Below are 17,075 nucleotides of genomic sequence, written 5' to 3'. Positions count from 1 at the left end.
TACATCCAGCAGACTGAACTTTCTTTCTGAAAGTTTAGTCACACCTGCTACAGTTCCATGAAAACGCATTTTGTCAAAAATACTCATAACCTATTAGCACTCCAATTAAACTGTGCCTCACAAAGATGTCTAAGATGCATGGTGTGAGCAAGACTTGACATGACGTGAAAATACTGAAGGAAAAAGAGACTCTGACAGAAAAATCCAGCATGGCATTCTCTGATTCCTTTAAAGCAATTCCATCTTCTCTATTTTCCACTTAAAAGATGGGGTCAAAAACGTGGAGATTTTTCTCCCTTCAGTGCCTTGAAGACATACTTAGGTATTGTTGATTGCTTCTTCTTACAGAGCTAAAGAAGAATGGAAGACACCTCTGGGAATGAGTCTCTGTATTCCGTTACCAAAGATAACTATGTGAAGCTTTTCACTTAAAAAGAAACTTATGTAAGGTATTTCATGCTGATTTTGGAAAGTCATGCTAAGAAATAACAATCCATGTGATATTAGACCCCCACAGCCCAAGAGCGGAAGCAAAAAGGGATTCTTACAAGTCTCTTCCTGATTAGGGGCAAAACCTTAGAAACGAGTTAATTATCTAAACCCCTTACACATACTGCTGAAGTGCAGACAATTTCCTTACAAATGGTCTATGCTCATTCCCTCAAGTGTTCTTCAGGATCTAAACTTAGCATTTTTTGCAAGTATAAAGCCACCTTTGAATAAAACTGGAAGTTTTAAAAAGAGAATTAGAAAGCCAGGAGAGGGAGCTTTAGCAGGTGTCAAACAGCCCAAAACAGACATGAGGAGGAAATGTGATTATACTGTAATTTACACTGTGAATACAAGTATAAATCAAGTCTATGAACACCAATATATTTTCAAAAGGAAGTAAATGCTTTCAACTGACTATGAACAATGTTGTCGCAAAAGGCCAGAAAAAAGTTCTTCATTCATTAGGGGTCCCTGTGATTTGGTACTTTCCAGTAAGACTGTGAAGTCCAGTTGATCAATTTTTTTGCCAGAAAATGGAAAATGATCACCTGTTTTTCCCTCCTCAGGATCAGATTCAAATTCCTGCATTTAACTTTTCAGGTTTCAGTATCATTTAAGAAGGCTGTTTCAAGGCAGTTTCTAAAAAAGCTATTTCAACTGAGAGACATCAGTTTCCATATCCTATGGATGATTCTGGCCACAAAAAGAAAAGACACTGAGGCAAGAAAAAAATATTTCATTCTTGACTGCATGATTGTTGTGGCTTCATCAAAGCACAGTTCCAGGATATCAGTTTGAAAGTCTTCCACAAAGGTGATGTGAGACCCATGAGAATGAATGATATTTCCAAATAAAGGCAAGTATGCTACAACAGTGTGCCTGAGAAAGTTCCCCAGGAAAAATAATTAATTTTAAAATTGTGTATTACCTTATGATTAAAGTTAAAACACCAATTAGAAATCACGCAGATTTTCTAAGAAGTAATAGTAGGGGCATTAAGAATTAAAGATAACAGAAAAATTATGACCACTTTCCTTAAGCTCTTCCTTACCTGCCAGAACTGGAATTCATGGAAGGGATTCATCCACACATTACAGATAACAGAGCAGGCTCTGCCCACAAATTCAATAGCTGCTTGGAGCAGGTCTCTCCAGAGAGCTAAATGGTCATGGCCTCCCTGTTTTGGAAAGCAGTCTGGCTGCCACTGTGTCCCTGGAGGGCAAAGCTGAGATGCAGCTGGGGAACTGGACCACTTGCAGTCAGTGGAGAAAACATTTGGTCTCCAGTCTCCAATTTCTCCAGAGTAGCTACATCAATCTCAAAATGCAAGGTTTTTCTTAATCACTTCCCAAACCAGCTCCAACTCCTTTCCAAAGTCATGGTCCTCCAAAAAAAGCACACTAATCAAAATCACTTTTGGCTTAAATTGCTACAAAGCCAGGATTCTCATCCTCTGAACAAATAAGAAAATCTCCCTCTAGAATTGTGTGTGTTCTCAGAAAAACAAAAATACCGTCGAATTCACTCAAAGCAGAATAGAAAAACACACCAGTTTTGATGTTTCTCAGAGCTACAATAAAAGCTTATTCCTGTAGAAATCAAACACAAAATAATCAATACAAAAGACACTCTGCAGTCTGGGAAAGACTGTGCAGATTAATGATTTGGTGTGAGATTTATTCATGGGTGTATTCTTTCTTGCTCAAGAATAAAACAGGCAGTGAAGAAGTACAGTTGATACTCTTGCAATCCACTGTGTATGGTGCATTGGTCACTTTAGAAAACAGTCTGTTTGGACCTGGAAAAATCTCAAAAATTCCAATTTCATTCTTACTGTCTGTCAAGTTACCATTTTCTCCAGTACATGCAGGAAACAAGAAATATTTTTTCTGCTTTGTATCATTGTGCAGTTGCGTTAATATTATACTAAGAACAGCTTATAGAAAAATTCTGATTTGGAAACTAGATGGCGAAAATATTCTATATGCATGTCAGTGACTAGTTATTTTATAATATTATGAAAACATACTCCTCCAAAATAATACCTAGGCTAAATGTAGTTTTTATTATTAGTAACATGAGAAAATTTTATTGTCTTTTCAGCCAGTTTACATCATGTTCTTTCAAAGATCCCAGGTTGAGCAGAAAAGCTCAAGGAATAATTGGGTTTCCTAATCTTTGAAAATGCTCTGCTTGAACAAAGCGTACTTTAATGTAGGCAAAAACAGCTATTTTGCAGCTTCTGTGATCCTAAAGGTTAACAGTAATCTCTAAAAAAATGACATGACAATAATACCAGAAAATCTGCCCTGTAGATTACTGATCACAATCTCTAGAAGTGCAATTCTAAATTCAACAGAAAATCTTTCTTCACTGAAAGGAAGAAAAGGATATTTTTCCCTATCTAAAAGAGAAAATTACTAGGGAGAAAGGGACATGCTATTCTCTGTATTTTGCCTTTAAAATTTACATCATAATGACCAAATTCATCCCTGATTTCACTGAAATCTAATGAGGGATGAACTCAGTGACTGTGACAGTTTTTAAACCTATTTTCCTATAGAACTGTAAAAAAAACCAGTGCATTATAGATAAATAATTATTTTTCCCTCTAACTACCAAAATTAACTAAGACCAAAAGCAAAATAATTACTATTTTTACAATGCAAAATCAGATAATTAATATTCATAGCTATAACAAAAACCAAAATGCATCAATATGTACAAAGCTATTTACTATTTCATTTCAAGATGAATTCCACCTTGCTCTCATTTTAGTACATCTCTTGTGCTAGAAGGAACAATATAGAACTTTCATCTGGAACAGTTAAAAATGTACACTGTCAGACAAGAGTCCTAAAATATTTATATTTTCACTCAAGTTAATGACTCTGAGAGCTTAAGAGTTCAATAAAACATTGTTTGCCCAAAATTTACACTTAAATAAGTAATTAGGCAAATAGATGCAACCTCTTGCATTTGATTTCAACCATGAATGCATGTGTGCATTTTTCCAGGTACAACAAAGAACCAGCTTTCAAAAACAGGTCATGGAGAGTACCAGGTATTTTGTAAGCACCAATTTCACATGTCCTAGGGTTTCCCAATTACAAGCTTAATTGGGATTATTAAAAGTACAGAATATCTCCACAGTTGCTCCCAAATAAATCAATGCTGTCTTCACCACTGACTTCCACAGAAAGGGTATTAATTTTAAATGAGTGCTTCTGAAAATTTGATTTCCACAAGTAATAAGCCTTAAATAATTACAGGAAATCCTTGGCAGACTAATAGCACAAGAAAAATACAAACCAAAAAATGAAATACCTATTTTACAAGTAACAACAATGGACTGTTTCAGCCATAAATTAAATGACTTCAATAAATTCAGCAAATAAATTTAAGCAGTAATACAGATACAAGCAAAGCCCTTCCAGACCTCAAAAGAACTTTGCCACTAAAATCAACATTTTCAGAAGAAGATAAAGGCTTTTTTGCCCTCCTTATCATTTCAATGCAGAACTGTATCTTTACCCTACCTATGTGAAAACTTTCAAGATCTCTCCCCACCACTCATTCTTTCAGAATTTTACCTCAGGGCTGTGAGGAAGCCCAGATCTTCAAATTTTGCTTGTCACAATGGAAAAGCTATGAATAAACTGATGTTTTATTAACTATGGCTTTGTGTTAAACAAGGATATTGGCCTCGAAGATAGGATGGCTTTGCCACAGAATCCAACCTAGGGACCAGACTTCAATCAGCGTGAAGAATCTTATGGATTCAGCAGTTTTCTACCCTTGGAGGAGGTCACAGAGGGGAAACTCCTCCACTTAGAAGCTGCCACAGTCTCTCACATAGGACCCATCACATTATGTGGAAATGTATGTTTGAAAGTGCAATCAATATCAGCCCCTTATAATTTAACACTAAATAGGCAGTATTATAGCAAAAAAAATCAGAAGATAATGGCATATTACATCTTATCTCTGAGGAGTGGCATAATGGCTTTATTCATAAGCAATTGTAAATAGGACAGAATAAACTACCAAAACTGTACTGCTATGCTTCAACCTTCTACATCACAGCATAGGCCATGAACATAAATTCTTGCTTGAATTAAAGAGCATCAAAAAAATGAAATCTCAAATACACTAAACAGAAAATCCACTGTACCGCCTACTATGTTGTTCCAGTACTTTATTGCTATTGGTGACAGTCTTCATTTCAAATCTGAATTCATGTAGTTTCAACTTCACAGAATCACAGCATCATCTAGGTTGGAAAAGACCTTGAAGATCACCTAGTCCAACCATTAACCTAACATTGACAGTTCCCAACTACACCAGATCCCTCAGCGCTATGTCGACCCGACTCTTAAACACCTCCAGGGATGGGGACTCCACCACCTCCCTGGGCAGCCCATTCCAACGCCCAACAACCCGTTCTGTAAAGGAATGCTTCCTAATATCCAGTCTAAACCTTCCCTGGCGCACCTTGAGGCCATTACCTCTTGTCCTATCGCTTGTTACTTCATTAAAGAGACTCATCCCCAGCTCTCTGCAGCCTCCTTTCAGGTAGTTGTAGAAGGCAATGAGGTCTCCCCTCAGCCTCCTCTTCTCCAGACTAAACAACCCCAGTTCCCTCAGCCGCTCCTCATACGACCTGTGCTCCAGACCCTTCACCACCTTCGTTGCCCTTCTTTGGACACGTTCGAGTAATTCCATGTGCTCTTTGTAGTGAGGGGCCCAAAACTGAACCCAGGAATCAAGGTGCGACCTCACCAGTGCCGAGTACAGGGGTAAGATCACTTCCAAACGTTGGGTCTTCTTTTATAACTTCAGTCTCTGCTTCTCACATATTTATTAGCAGATGTCTGTTTCTTCTCAGATGCCTGTAAATTAAAATTCCTTCCCTTTCTCTTTGATAAGCCAAATCTTTCCTGGAGTCTCTCAACTTACAGCAAACTCACTCTCCTGACTATTGTCTGAATCTTCTCAGACTTATCAACTTCTATCTTGAATTTTGAGCAGTTAAAAATGATCCAAGATTCTGAGAAAAACTGATCTAGAGCCAAATACAAAAGTAACCTATCTTCTGCTTTTCCACTCATAAATCCCTGATATACTCTATACTTTGTTTCAAATAGTTAGTGGAATACAATCAAAGGTGTCAGTACTAATCTGATGCAGAATTGGGATGAGCTGTACTTCACAGGTAGTATTAAAATTATGCTTTACACTCTGTCTAATAATTTGTTAATTTTCAAGTCTCACAGATAATAGTGGAAAGATAATAGGAAAAATAATGTTAAAAATAGGCACAATACTTTGGAGACTGGATTTCTGTGGAAATAATCTTACTAAGAAAGTAATGAATCAGCTATTCTCAGAACATCACTATCATTAACATTATATGACTCTTGACCTTTATAAAATAATCTGATGCACTGTACAGAGTAATAAAAAAACTGTTATACTGCACAGAGTACTTAGCTGCAAATGAGAAACAAAATGTCCTTTACAAATGCACAAGCATGAAGGAAATATTATGTAATTTGAGATGGCAAAGATAGAAAATAAATAAAATAGAAGCTACGTAGTCATTTCTGAAGACATCATTAAAAAATTCCAGTAATTTATTAGCTGGTAAGTTTTCTGCCTCAAGCCAAGAAAATTACACTTTCCAATTATCACATTTTCCCATCCAAAACAGAACAAACAAGAGGAAAATTTTAATCTCTTTACCAGGTACAGTAAACTGTTTAACTGCAGAGGAGATGCAAAGGAAAAATTTTAAAGAAGAATTTGTGTTACTAAAATCTACTCAGAAAATGATCAGGTGCAGTCAATCAGACTATGGAAATGACAAGACCATCTGAAAAAATCATATTTCACAGAAATTACAACCACGACATCCTTTAGTACATTTGAAGCGCTTTGCTTACATAACCTCTGCCTACTGTTGAGGTCTTTATCTCACTAAAGCAAATGTGCAAATGGCATGATTCCTGCTAGAAAAGAGTCTTCCGTCAAGTTATATCGTTGCACAATACATTAAAATCCAGCAACCTAGCATTCAACAATTTTTGCATCTGTTTAAATTCTTGTTGCAGTAGGCAAGACAAAAAGGGTTAGAGGTATACACAGAAATTAACTACCTTTTTTGGTTTTATCCTATCATGGGCTGGCCATTCCAAGACAATCCTTACAATAAACTGAATAATTATGATAACGATAAACCCAGCTAATAAAGAAAAGTGTCCAAATCCAAAAATACTGTGGAAAGAGAACCAGTATGGGATCCTTTGAAAATGGCAGCTATAGAGGACATCTCTCTGCAATTTTGATAATTTTTGGATAAACAATTCTCCAGAGTCTTGGACAAATTAAAAAGATCCCCATTAACACAGTTCTATCTTTTTGGTTTTTTAAACATCCTGATGGACATCCACAGAAGACTGGAGAAATACAGTTGGTGTCAAAACAGTAGTAGTCATTTATTATGAATAAATGTAATAGCAATCAACATTATATTGACATAATTCCACTTACTTCGTTGTGCCTATTAGCTCAGCTCTTTGCCAAAACTGAGACTGTCATCTCTGCTAAACTACATCTGGCAAACACTTCAGTATTTCAGTAACCCATCAAAACAAAGTCTTTTAATAACCTCTGTTTTGATTAGCTCCAGTGTCACCATTTCAGAGAAGGCGCTGCCTTAGGAAGATGGCAGAGAAGTCAAAATAGAAATCCAACATACTAACCTATAGTTAGTTATTTTCTTTGCAGCTGCAGTGATCTGAAGAGAAGCCAATTAGAAGGCATGTGTTAGGATATATGTATCAAAGGATGAATAGATTTGCCATTTTCTGATGATATAAAACTCCTCTAGCCTGTAATATCAATTTTTGCCTAGTGCATCACTTTAAGAGTGTAATTTAGCAAGGTGCTGTTTAGGGTTGATCTGTCTGTGGCCTGTTCCATGAGAACAGACTTTTTTTAACTTCAAAAAACATGGAGGATGCATCTTAATTTTAAGTGTTCCTACAGTCTGAGATCGTTAATATAGATCTTCTTAGACACACTCAGAAAAAAATATAAGACAAATCCCAGCATCTGATAAATGGAGAGGATTTTTCCCTCATGTATCCTGTGTCAGAATAATCTTTGTAATTATGATAAATTAAGCCCATTTTTAATATTATAAATAGAATTATATTTCATTAATAAGCAAGGTTTTCTATCACTGCACTAAAAAGCATCCCTCTTTAATGAATGCTTATGAAGGAAAACAAGGGTAGTTTTCACATGACTTGAGCACAGCTTGCTCCTTTTGTTTACCAGTGAGTGCCATCTGAAAATTTATCCAGCATAGAAAGACATCTACTGACTTAACAGTTTCCTGAAGTAAACATTTCATTAACCTTTCTAAAGTGAATGGTTTCTCCCAAGAGAGAAAGAATGTTTCAGTTAAAAGAAAAGAACAGCAAAGCAGGGTACATGATCAAAAGAGCTTTCATATTGAAGACTAGCTGGCAGATATCAATAGTGCAAAAAGTTAAGAGATATAGAACTAGGTAGTTACATACCAAAAACTCCCACCTTTTTGCTAGCATCCCAATCATAGCCAAACTCCACTAGGCAAACAGCTGCCTGGAAGCCACTTTTTATTTTTAGATAAAAGCATGCTACATCTAGGCTACAGTTGTTCTGTTCACATATCCATCCACTCCAAAGATACCCATTTTCTCAAAGCAGGGGATTCTTCATGTGTAGAAGAGCCCTTTAATAGCTGACTTCAGCCACTGTGGCCCAGATTTTCCACTGCATTCACAGTGTGCTCAGCCACTACCTTGGACCAGCAAAGGTATGCTCGACCTATTCCATGCTGAAGCTGACTTCAGGTTATCCCCCTTCACTGCATCTGCCTCTTAAATGCTTCTGTTTAAATGATGTACAGTCACATTTTCTTCTTTTCCTTGAAACATTTTTCTCTCCATCAGGATCTTGTTCTTCTCCTGCTTATTTCTGAAGGTATCAAATGAAAGCATTGACTAGAGAAAAAAAAGTGATCACTGAGAATTGAATGTACACAAACCTATTCACTAAGTGAACAAATGGGAATCAACCTGTTTCCAAAAATCTTAACAGATACAAAAATCTCATAACACTTCATGTAATAACTGTAGATAAAACATTTTCAGTCATGAGCATGATTTCTTTTTCAGAATCCCTTTAGAATTAAAAGCAGGGTTTTATCCCACCTTTTTGTTCCCCACACCAGACTTTTCCAGAATAAAACATAAGACTTTACAGACAAAATACTGCAAGCAATTTTTAAACTCATTTGTCTCAGTGTTTCATTCTCTTACATTTTGCTTCATATTATGAAATAATAGACTCTGACCACTGAGTTTTCTATAAGCATGAGTCTCCATCTACTTGCAGGTAAGAGACCTGGTAGCAATAAAAGAGTACAGTGAATAATGGCAGTTGGATTATCTGGTGCATGAAGACAGAAATGTGCTTTGTGCTGCCATTGGTACACATCCTCATTGCTCTGAACTTTGGATAGCTCCATTGTTTGTCTTCCTTGATTAGATGTTGAAGAGGACACGAAATGATGCCACAGGAAATGAAACATAGTGGATAGGCAGGAAGAGATGCAGTTTTAAGGCATTTGAAGGTGAGGGAAAGATACTTGAAATAAGTGCAATGAAGGCCACGTACACTGGAGTTTCAAATAGCTACTAGTATAGTCCAGGCTATTGGCAGATGAAATTGTTATACAAGCTTCATTTTCAACAGACTGGATGGTTTGACGTAAGTAAAAGGTATTTAAATTCAAAGTTAAAACTAAACACACAGAACTGCAGAAACAAAAGATATCCTATAAGCAAAGGTTATTACTTCAGAAACTATTTCTGTCCACTGTCCCTCCTATTTTCTTGCTAATCTACACTGGAGCCTCAGTGGTGAAATATTCAGAAGTGCCCAGCCCCACTGAAATCCAATTTCTTTTTCTATTTTTAAAATTAAAGGTCTTGAGTCAAACCATGATATATTATGCAATGAATCTGCAACAGGAAGAGCTGTATAACATTGCCAGCTAGTGGTCACTTGAATTCAGAGCACAGTAACTCAATTCTAGCACAGTTTTAGTATTTTTGAAAAGTAATAAAACCTTTTATATTTGTAGTTTAAGAAGATGACAAATAAATCACAAACATATTTCAGTAGCTTAGCTATCAGAACCTAAAAATCTACATGAAGGTAACATTTAGTTCATGAATATGTTAGTCCTGCATTTATGTTTAGTTTTCCAATTCAGGAGCACATGGATATTTTAAGATCATAACACTACTGATTCCCATAATACAAGAAACTGTATTATAGCTTAATTAATGCTGTTTTATTTTACTGTCTGCACCATTTCTGAGCTATGTGTTCTGACACCTGGATAACCATATTATTTTTTTATTATTATTGTTGTTGATAAATAGTATTTATCAATTAAAAGTGAACTCTCACAAAGGCACAGACATCAGCAAAAGAAACATGAAATGGATACTAAAGGGGCAAGAAAAATGCAGGAGCATACATTTATAATAAGGTGTGAATTTGTAATAATTACACTTACAGTATTAATGATGCATCTTTCTGAATTCTCTCTGTAATCTATCTTCAAACAGGCTGTTTTGTGAAGTAGGGTATATAAAGGAACAGGAACACCAAGTAATGTAAAATACATGATAAGAGAGAGTAAAGGAATGGAAAGAATGCATCCTAAAGTAAATGTCATGTCCTGCAAAAACATATACACTTAATTCTCTTTCTATAGATCACTGGATATGCTACCTTTGTAAAAATTAAGTCAGTCAGTATTTGCATGTCAGGATAAAAAGGTCATAGAGCAGAATACACATTTTGGAAGGAGACAGTTCCTACAGATTAACATAAAAAAATTGAATTTGTAGGAAATTATATAAGAAATTACAACTAACAAAATTTTGAAGGCAAGCCTAAGATGCTACAAACAGTTATCACCAAACAGTTTCTATTAAGGCATTGCTGGGATTAATACTGATTTAGTATGCTAAAGGGTATATCTGCGCCACCATCTGCAAGCAGTTTTAAACTTTCTCTGTCCACACTCGGATCAACTGGGATTGGGAGCTACCATCACCTTGCAACAAATCTGTGTTAATTCATCTCACCTTGCAGCCAGATTTTTTTGTGTGGGCTTCATTTCTGAGCTATCTGTGGTTATGAGGCCAGGCTGGCTCAGAGTGGGAACACACCAAGGTCGTACTGGCAGGGAGCACCAACAGGATGAGTCTGGTTTTGCCTGTAAAGGACCGGCAAACGTATCCTAAAACACAATCTGTTTAAGGGCCTTCCAGCCTCAGGACAACATTCTGTAAAGATTTACATACCCATTTAATTGCATTCTGACTTCAGCAGAGCTACTCAGCGTGGATAAATACAAGTGTAGCAGGCATCTTTGCAAACGATTCTGATAGCCAGGGTAAGTACAAGGTGCAAACTGAAATTGAGTCTGAGGACCAAGTCCACAGTTGTCTGGAAAATTGTGCTGCCATTAAAATTCACATGAGTATCCCTAGAGGAACATATCTGTCAATAAAGGCACAGAGCTACTACTGAGGACTGAATATCTGTCCTAACTCAGAATCCCTTAAAATTATCCACTACCTGTGATGTAAGCCCTAATTTAGGGGGTGTCTTTAAAAAGGGGAAACAAGACAGATTTCACCTTTTACCCTGCAAGAGCAATTAAAGCAGGCAAAGAAAAATTTGTTCCCTTCAGGCTTCATCTGCACTACCTACTTCTTTCACGGCAGTTTTGAAACACATCCCCTAATTGTCTCTACTGAAACAAAGAAATTGACTCAACAGTCAGAATCCAATATAACTGTTAAGCAAGTACTGGGGTCACCCTGGGGATTCTCCATCATAAGGGCTCCCAAGAACTAGCAAGGGACATCAGTTTACATACACACAAATCATACATATTCATTAGATTTCCTGGAAAGGGGTGTCTTATGATAATGAGTTCCTGGAATTCATTTATATAGTCCAAGCATGCCTAGTAAAAATAGAGTGAGGGTCTTTGGTGGTTGAGAGAAGAAGTAAGTAGTCTTCTTCACGGTAGTTGACCTTCTTTCCAGAGCATGGCTGTGATGTAAAGTCCAGGTGTCTTCTTCCTAAATCAGCAAGATCATCCTCCCTATAATAGGATCTCTGTGTCTTTTTGTTTGAGTCCCCCTTATCTCAGTTTGCCCATTCTAGGAGTTGCCCAAGTGTCCTTTGAAGACTTTGAGTCTGCTCTCAGTGATTTACATAGGGAGATCTAAGCAGACAAAGGGGTCTAGGGAAACAGTTAAGGAGTCCCTGGGAAACAAAAAACACAAGCAAAGCTTTGAAACAAATGAAGTAAAATACAAGCAAAGCTTTTATGTATCACAGTTTAGTATTAATCAATGATTGTCAGAAATTTATTTGTTTGAGCCCTTTCACTACTTAACAGTGTCTTTGCTCAGAGTGGTTTTCTTGTCATGGAACAGATTTCTTGGGCCTTGTACCAGGTGCCTCTCTCTAAAGAACATCCAGCCAGTCCTTAAACCTTTTTCCTTTAGCTATCTCCAAACCACGTGTGTGACGGACACTTTTGGCCCAGGGGACCAAGCTAGATGTAATTCAGAGTAAATGCCTTGAACCACCACTGTAAACAGAAACAGAAGTCCAGGACCAGACTTCAACCACTGATCCCCTTCTATTGTGCCAAATGATCTCCTAATGTAGATATAGCAAAAGATACTGAGTAAACAACACAAAGCCATGCTTCTGTTACATTGATCATCACTACTAACAGAATGTAAATCTTCAAACACACAAGAACCTTGTTCATTAGCAGATTATTTAATTAGCCTCAGCAGTGTCAGGTACTGTGAAGTGCATATGTAAGCCTCCCAAGGCACAAGCAGATTTGCTGTCAAGCAGTGGAGTTAATAATTCTACTTGGGTCATTGTCATCCCCGCAACTGCCCAGGGATGACTTAGATTTTGCTAACCATCACAGTGCACCATGGAGCTCATCTCAGTTCTCAGATTCTCCTTAAATATTTGCAAAAAGTATCCAGCTGCTGAGAAATGCCTATTTTTAAGTTATGTTTTCATGCACTTGTTTCAGTGCCCCATATGTGTTCTCCTCCAGCCCAAGGATGTTCTGTAGCTTTAGCTTTCCCCCTGGGTCAGACATGGTGGCCTCAGTCTTTCTGTGATCTAGTTGTAAGCCTCATGACTTCCTATGCCATTTTCAATTACAGGAAGTTTATGTTTTTGTTTTCTTGCTAAAAGATGTTGGCAACACTTTTATAACCAACTTGTTAGTTACTAACTTGTGCAGCTACAAGCAGCTTGCAGAGGAGTGCTCTCAGGCTGACGGTCACACCATTTCAGTGCTGTCCATGACTCTACAAAGCCTAGCACATTTGTCACCTCTTGGATCACAATGTGCTCTGCCAGCACTGTCCAACTTTTACAACGTTTTATATAACCCTCTCCACAGCCTTCACTCTCTACAGCATAAAAACTTTTGAGTGCCAAAGGCTCACAGATCCTGGCTCCCAATTTTCAATCCCAATCCCAATACCTGATGAGGGACTCATTTTCCTCCTTCCAACAATAAGTACCATCAATACACATACATTTGCTTTCTTTTTTATTATACTTAGAGTTTTTCTTGATGCAGGCTTCACTTCTGCACAGAGAGCAGCATTCCTAATTTTTCTGTAATGCTGTTGCATGGTTAGCTCATCTGCCTGAGATAATGGAAAGACACTAAAATCAAACTGTTTCAGAACTAGCATTACCACCACAGAAATTATCCTCTTGACAGTCTTCCTGCTTGGTGACACCACTTGCATTTGCAGACACAGAGCAAAGCACTCTCCAGCCACCACCCACTCTACTAAAATGCTGTCAGTCACGGCAGGGCTTTTAAATCACTTGGGTATTTGTGGAAAATTAGTGTAGCAAAATTCAGTGCAAGATGTTACAGAAGAGGAAGGTAATTTCATTTAACAAAATGGTCTCAGATACACTGTTCATGCAGTTGCATACTAAAAAGCACCAAGGCATGTGACTAAGCAGTCTAGCCGGGATCGCTTTGGCATGACATGGAGGACAAGGAACACTGTCTACTCAGAACTTGCATATCTTGATTTCTTTTTGGTTGACTATGACACATTGACGGGGGGATGTGCTTTTTACAGTCCTTCAGTGTGGACACTGCTTGGGATCTTTCACCTCTGTAACTTTTCTCACCCCTTGTAAACCTTGAGTAAAATGCCCAAGACTTGTGGTTCTTTTGTTTTCCTATATAGTATTTTATGGCTCCAGACCTCTCACCTTGTCAGCATTAATATTTCAGGGGTTTTTTTCTTTCTATCAGGTCATATGAATGAAACTATTTGCAGCGTTCTGTAGCAATTAATGCATACCATATCCATGTTTGGCTGGTTCTAAGGCTTTAAGACATTCTTCTGTCCAGTCATACCAATCTTAATATTTTTGGTACAAATCTCTATACATTCTTTAGATTAATTATCTTAGTTTGTTTCCATTTGTTAACACCACAGAGGCATGGCTCCTCCTGTCTGACTACTTTCAATCACAAGTTCATTTAACACAACAGCTGGTTCTCTCCAAAGGTATCCCACTGTTTGCCACGTTTAATTACAAAACAGGAACATGTTCTACTTTCCATCATATGTTTCCATGGCACATACATTTCTACTCACAGAGGGTAATTATTTTTGAAAAAAAAAAGTTTCAGTTTAGTGAAATCCAGACTAATCGGTACACAAAGAGACAGAAGACAACTATTCAAGATTACTAAAACATTTGTGAGATACAAACAGCAGAGCCTATACTGCACTGTGCATGAGTAGGTGAGGATTTTTAGTCATCAACACAAGGACTCTTCACTCCCTCAGCCTGTCCTTTACTGGGGGTTGTCTTATGTAGCATTAGAAACAAAGTTTGCATCCAGTTGGTAAAGCTCTTTGTGGTCCTTTGAGTTGAAGGGTGATGCTGTGAGAGACTGAAATGTCATATGCCTGTCTCAAAGCTTGCTTATGTCTGTGCAAACCTCCAAGAGAAGCTGCTGCGGCCTGTGAATTGGTCTGGGGGATGTCGCCCAGAGAAGCAGGAGTGTATTGAAGGATGCACCCCCCCACTTCTTTGCAGTTGCATTGTCGGACTCTTTAGACAAGCCTCCAAGGGGCAGAGGTGTGCTGAGTTGGCCCCATCCTGTAGCCATTTGTGGCTCTATTGTGTAGGCCAGACCCCATGCATGCATTGCCAGTGAACTGACAAGAGGCAAACGTTCCTGCCCTGAAGCCAGATGCAACAAAACCTGTGGGAACAGAGAAAAAAAAAAACTAAAGGTGAGCAGATATGCTAATCAGCGGATATGCTGAACTTAAAAAGGCAGCAGAAAATTTTGCTCATTGTGCATCTACCATTGAAGCCAGATCCGTGTGCACACACCACCGAAGAACTGAAGACTGAGGACCAACGGGATGCCGCTGGACGGATGGTGGTGACTGTGCTTGCAGCCCTATCCTGCATCCTTACTTTATTACTGTCTTTTCCTTCCGTTCTGTCCTATCTCTACCCTTCTTCACTTTTTTAATAATAAAAACCTGTTTTGGGTATACGGCATTTGACCTCGTTTTTGTCTTAATCTTGCTCTTGACTTGTGGAAAACAGACTCTACAACTCGAAATAGAGTTAGAAAGCAGGTATGTTTACTCCGGCACTGGGGTGCAAGGCGATTTCTCCACAAAGCTTGCACACCCACTGCACATTTTACCAGAAACTTATAGAGTGTGGATATACATATTCATTGGATTACATAACACAAACATACATATGCATGAGTAAGGCTGGGTTAGTTCGAAAGGCTGGTGTCAGCAGTTTATGTTATCTTTGCGTCTGCACATTGCTTCCTGGGGGGTGTCTTCTGGGGTCTTTTGGAGGAAGGCTCGTAGTCTTTCTCACCTTGTCCTTTTCCCTGGAGCATGCACAGATTCTCTTGGCCAATTTCTTGAATAACAGGAGTGTTTTCAGCCGGTTTACTCATTCTATCTTATCTAAGAGAACCAATGGAACTTCTACAGTCCGTCCATATATGGCTATCTTTACTCATTACCGAGACCCAACTAGTTAGAGCACATCTGTTTCCCAAGGACAAAAACATGATATTTTGCTGAACACTGCAGTTCTTGGTAGATTTTCACAGTAAACTGCTTTGTTTTGATGGACACAGTAGTCCTTGGTAAAATTCCAGAGAACAGTCTGGGCAAGCAGGATTCTTAGCAATATTCAAAAATACTACAAGTTGCTATAAGTAAGTAAATAAGTAAATAAGTCTCAAAACAAGTAATCATTTCCCTGTATCACTCTTGGGATCATATCGAAACCTCCCCCAACATTGAATTGGGACAGATGCCAGACGTAGCTTTTTTAGATTGTTCAATAGCCTTTTACCAGAATGCAGGCATTGTATTTTCTAAAAGAGCTGACAAGAAGGTCTCAGACTAACATCCAAGAAGTATGTGTAATGTTTTACCCAAACATTTGAAGGTCAGTGCCATAAGGAACTCAAACAAAGCAGTGGGTTTTGTGGATGGATGTAGTACTTTCTCAGCCATGATTTTCTTCTATGACTAATTCTACTCAGGAATAAAGTGGTACAATCTTTTTACAAAGACACTTACGCCTTGAAGTACTCCTGAGACCATGATGTGAAGGCTAACACTGTTACAACAAAAGTCAAGATTTCCTGATATTTTTACTACACTAGTCTTTCTAGACAGCTGCAACTAGCAATGTCACACACTTCCAGCCCCTGCTGTCAATGGATTAATCATCTGAATCTTGGCTAGTAAAGAAAGGATGCAGTCAAGGCTTAAGTGACCAGGACATACAATGATCTAAATAGCACTGCTGCGACACCCCTTCCTTTAGATCTTTTTTATGCAGGACAAAAAGGACACAAGAAAGGATTAAACTAGCTTTCCTCTGACAAGCAGCATCTGAACACTCCAATTCAAGCATGGTTATTTGCTGCTAAAGACTGTCACGTACCAACTACTAGAAATCTTCTGAATGGTCAGAAAAGAATTGTCATCTCAGGGGGAAAAAATATTGGAGCATGAACAAATAAACAAAAGACATTTTTACAGCACTGGTGTTAAGGAAATTTATCCTACTGGAATCATCTGCAAAATGGACACTAGGGACTGCAGCAGTTGGGCTCTCCCAGCTTTAAAGAACAAGTTACCTGAAGCTGTAAGTTCTCCTCTAAGAGGATGAATAAATACTGGAAAAGCTTGTTACACCCAGGGTATCATGAGAAAATAGGTCTGTGAGATGGGGTTGAATTCTTTTCTTTGAAGGTCAAGTTTTTCAGTTTTCAGAGATTAAGTTTGGTGTGCAGGTTTTCCTACTACATTTGATTCACAGGATTATTTTTTTTAAATCTGAATATATTC

This window comes from Strix uralensis, chromosome Z, assembly GCF_047716275.1.
Source record: "Strix uralensis isolate ZFMK-TIS-50842 chromosome Z, bStrUra1, whole genome shotgun sequence".
NCBI classification, from domain to species: domain Eukaryota; kingdom Metazoa; phylum Chordata; class Aves; order Strigiformes; family Strigidae; genus Strix; species Strix uralensis.
Note: the sequence above shows the minus strand (reverse complement) of the source record.